At 35.4% G+C, this 4,701-nt stretch overlaps 1 protein-coding gene across 3 annotated transcripts in view; it reads right to left on the reverse strand.

Moving 5' to 3' along the window:
* Nucleotides 1-1,613: 1,613 nt before the first annotated feature.
* Nucleotides 1,614-4,701, reverse strand: part of ZEB2 (zinc finger E-box binding homeobox 2) — a 134,786-nt gene continuing 131,698 nt past the window's right edge. For all 3 annotated transcript variants that reach the window (XM_037523298.2, XM_037523299.2, XM_037523300.2), the window contains exon 10: nucleotides 1,614-4,701. This exon is cut by the window's right edge and continues 3,396 nt beyond it. The gene's annotated coding sequence lies outside the window, so the exon portion shown is untranslated.

Consider the following 4,701-nt stretch of genomic DNA (forward strand, 5'->3'; position numbering starts at 1 on the left):
CATGGTTAACATCCCTCAGATGATGATGTTATATCTTGGAGTAATATAGGATATCCAGTGTAGATTATTTTCATTCCACTCTTGCATGGAAGAGTTCTTGTAGACTAGAACAAACTTCTTGCAGGAAGTAGGGAAACTAACTCATTCCTTTCGATGTTTCCATAACCATTTGATGGGCTGTTTTACTGTGATGTGTTGAAGAAGGTCTATGCTTAACTGCTTTTTAGATCATCGTGGGGTAGAAACAAACAATCTGTGTGGTCTCAAGGATATGTAGACCTTGGGTTCCCTCATCTATAAAATAAGTGGTAAATTAATTAACTGCTTTTATTTTTCAAGTGTTACAAAGATTTTCTTCCTACCCAATTCACAGGAGAGTTTTAGTAAAGAATAAGAACAGGATTTTTGATAATTTCAATGTAGACACAGGTCAGGCCATAAGGAATTTATCACATTATTATAGGCTGACTTGTAGGTAAAAGCATCTGATGCTAGGGATCATGACAAATCCTAAAAAAGTATTTATACAAATCATTGTTCCAATTTTCATTTTAAAAATCAAGGTAGGGGCCTCCCTGGTAGTGCAAGGGGTTAAGCACTGCACTACGCAGGAGTTCATATCCAGCTGGCCAGGGAGCAACTCACATGGCGCAGCAGACCTCTCCTGACTCGCCTGCTGCTCCCCTCAGCAGTGTACTTCTGTCAGGCTGCCTGTTCTGTTCCCCACTCTGTCGCTGGTGAATTCTCTCACCCACCCCCCCCCCACATCTCTGGCCTGTACCCCCAGCTCTTGTATGCATAAATAAATCTTTAAAAAATAAATAAAAATCAAGGTAGTGTATAGACTCTTAAGTTAAGACTCTTCTTGTCCTGAAGAGATTGTTTTGAATGTTTCATCACCATTTATTTTAAAGTGAGTAAAAGTTCCCTCTGTATGGAATTGTCCTTGATAATATATAAGCACTCTATGTTACGGGGTGCTACTTTAGATGTTCAGCTGATGATTTTTAAGCCTACTCTCTCCAGCAATGGTGTTTGAAGGGTTAAAGCAAGTTGGGTAGGGTGGTTTATACTTCTCTCTTCCCTCTCTTGCTTAGATGTTCCTTCAACCGGAAACCTATGAGCTCACACTTTCTAAGCATGTTCAATAATGAAGTGGTAGACCTCCACTGAATGTTTCAGGACTGCAGGAAGTGGTTGAGGGTTATTCAATAGTTGGTGTTCTCCCTTTATGTCTGCACCAATCCCAGGCTGCACTACAGGGTTGGGAAATATTATTTGTGTTGGAAGTGGTATATTTCAGAAGACATGTGAAAACCAAGTTCTAGGTTGCTTGTGGTCACTAAATATACCCTAATGTTTTCTGTGAATGTAGGGACGTTCTTGAATTTCCTTTCTAAATTTATATTCTTGAATTCATCTATATATTTTTTCAAGTAACTTGAAGACTACATTTCTCTTTTTCCAAGCAAAACTAGAATGGAGGATAACTATAATTCTTTGCTCTATAATACGACAGTTTTAGGAATGGCTAAAAGTGATTCTCATTTAAGGAAAGGTCATAAAGTAAAATCTAAGTTTCTTATGAAAAGAAAGATTATTTTATAACTTCTCTATTTTATTGCTGACATATAAGTTATATAGCATTTTGTTGTGATTCTGTCTTCAGAAACTTTTATTCTTCTGGTATCAACATTTTAAGCATTTTCCATTGTGTAAGATAACAAAGTATAGAATGTCACAAATATATTTTATTCAGATTCCTACCATCTCTCGAGTATTGCTGTTTTTTAAAACTAGCAATTGAAGTGTTTGGATACACAGCGGACTCTCTCTCTCTCTCTCTCTCTCTCTCTCCCCTTCCTCATTTGCCTGCTCTGAAAATGGTCAGAACAGGATTATAATGCACAAATCTTTCTCTGAATGTTTCCTTATGTTAGATCAGTTCCTTCTGAGCTCTGCGCTTGCCAATGCTAAGTTTTCTGCCAGGGCAACAGTCTATTTTTAACATTTTGGGGGCTTATTCTTCGTTCCAATCTCACAGGCATATTCTGTGGAGTGAAAGAGAGAAAACTGGGTGCACTTACAAATTAGGATCATCAGAATTTGCAATTTCTGTAAAATCAAAGATATGAATGAGAAAGACCAATTAGAATACTTAAAAGATCATTTGTCACTGCTTTAATCTTCATGTATTTTTTACTCATCATTTTCTTTGACTGAAATTATTCAAATCTTTGTCATATTCATCTCAAGGCCAAATGGGAACAGCAGTGTTCATTTTATATTTTTAATATTTTGAAGCATTTTAACATGTCATACTAGATTAGTTGGTAGGCAACTGTTTCGATAGAGAAAGTTTTAGTTTGTGGCATATTCAGCATCATGTCATCTCAGTGTCATTTCTCATACTAATTCCATATTTCATATACAAATAAAGACTGAGGGATTTATTTCTGTTATTTAGTAGCATTTGTTTAATTCAGAGATTAATGCATCATCGTCAACCCTGAAACAGAGGCCCTCTTTAACATCAGACCCAAAAAATTGGACACGGCCTATTAGCCCAAAAGAACATGTTGCCAATTATCTCCATGTTTATTTAAATATTTAGATCTAAAGGAAGCAATCATTCCTTTATACTTCTTTAAATTTAGTATTGACATTTTTATTTTGGGAAAGGAGGTCTTTTTCTTTTTTAACATGGATACAGGAAAAGAAAACTCTCCAATAAAAATATTGTCTAAAAAGTTTGTTTTGTCTGCATGATTTACTAAATATGTACAATTTCAATTCACAGCGAAGGTAACAAAGATTTAAACAGCCAACATCACAAATGTCTCAAGTTCTAAAAAGAAAATCACTGTGCACAGTTTAACAATTTAATTGAATAAAAACCAAAACTAAGCCTTCAGTCTGAATCTTCTTTATGATGGGCACAAGCCATGTAATTTCTTCATCTTTGTTACACGATGCATATTTCAGTGACTAAAAGCCCCTTTCCATTTTAGTATATTAAGTTATGTCAGTACATACTTACTAGAGGCATAAATTGCCTCTTGGTACACCTATATGATTCATGATGTGTTCACATATATGTCATAATATTTATTAATATATAAAATGATCAGATGAGTCACCTGTGATTTTTTTGTGTATCTTCAGATGTAGGAATGTTTTGTTACAAGTATAAATTTTTTTTAATTTATGGGAGTGTTATTAAAGCAATAATAACTTGACCAATGTCCCCTTGATATAAAAGATTTAGAAAGAACTATTCTGCACTTAAAATATTGAGGTTTCACATCTCTACCAAATTTGGGTTTGTAAAGTTCACTATTATATGAATCATAATGTTGTGGTCATTCTGATATAATGATCAAGTGAATAAATCAATCACTAGACACAAATGCCATTGATTACAGAATAGTTGAGTTACAGTTACGGAGGGAGCCATAACTTTGGCTAACCCTATAAAATCTATAATAAGGTTGTTTTCACATATATTTTTTTTCCACGTAAATTCTTTGGTGTTTCCCCCCTCTTTTGTTAGTGCTGTGATTGATGAACATGAAATGTGAAATTCAGATAATTGCACCAAGCATGTTTATTTGAATAATTGCCCCATTGCACAATCAAATAAATCTGCTGAGTGTGTTTGTTTGAATGTTTTACATGTACATGGGATCACATACTCAAATAAATGCAGCTGTGTTTATTACAGTGTGTGGGGTGCTAAATATACACACACTTGTTTGTGTGTATATTCAAGGCTCTACAAGGAGGTCTAAGTGGCCCTCACACATCTTGGAACATAAGGGTGGTTTACAATTTTTCAGTTCAAATACATGTAAACTTTTGATTGGGCAATTTCCTCAGGTTTGTAAGATTTGCGTTCATTAAGGCTTATATCCTTAGAAAGATAGAAAGTCACCTCTTTGGGGGGGAGCTGTCTGATTGTGAAAGGTATCTAATAAATTTATTAATATTTATTCAAATATAGTCCCTTCTTTTCGCCTTCCTTCACCCCTCCCCTTCTGCTCCCAGTTCAAGTCATGCTAAAGAAGATACATGCTTTGTTTAGTTCCACTGAGAAACTCTGATAATCATCTCTCTTCTTTGCTATTTCCAGCCTAGGCCTACAGTATCTTGTGGAAAAAGGAAAAGATTGCACACATCTGCTGGAATACAAAAGGTTTTTGGAGAAAATGGACAGGGATGTTCAATTGTTCCAACATTTCATCACCCTTTCTTCTCCTCTAGTCTAGAAAAAAAAAAGGTTAGACTTCAAACTAAGAGTGTGGGAAGAGTAACTACTTGATAAGGGAAAAGAAGAATACATCTGATGTTACTAAAATGCATGTCTCTTGATTATGGAGGGGGATTTCTTGTCTTGACCTTGGAAAGGAATCTTAGGATAAGCCAAACATTTTTATTCTTCCCTAGAGTTGTGAGATTATGCAGCTCTAATACATAAGACTGTTAGTGGATAAGTCGCATTAAAAACAACTTAGATAGGGGATACTGTAGTGATTGTCACAAATTTATGAGTGTTATCTTGATATTTTCACACTCAGGTATTCTGAGCCTGTCTATGAAATGGAGCTAGAAAAAAATGACAAGAGGGGGACAAAAAGAGGGGACAAAAAGGCAGGCACTGCCTACTCCCCCACGTGCATGCTTTCTTCTTTCCAAGGAGAA

This window comes from Talpa occidentalis, unplaced genomic scaffold, assembly GCF_014898055.3.
Source record: "Talpa occidentalis isolate TD23 unplaced genomic scaffold, MPIMG_talOcc4v2.1 talOcc4.3, whole genome shotgun sequence".
NCBI classification, from domain to species: Eukaryota; Metazoa; Chordata; class Mammalia; order Eulipotyphla; family Talpidae; genus Talpa; species Talpa occidentalis.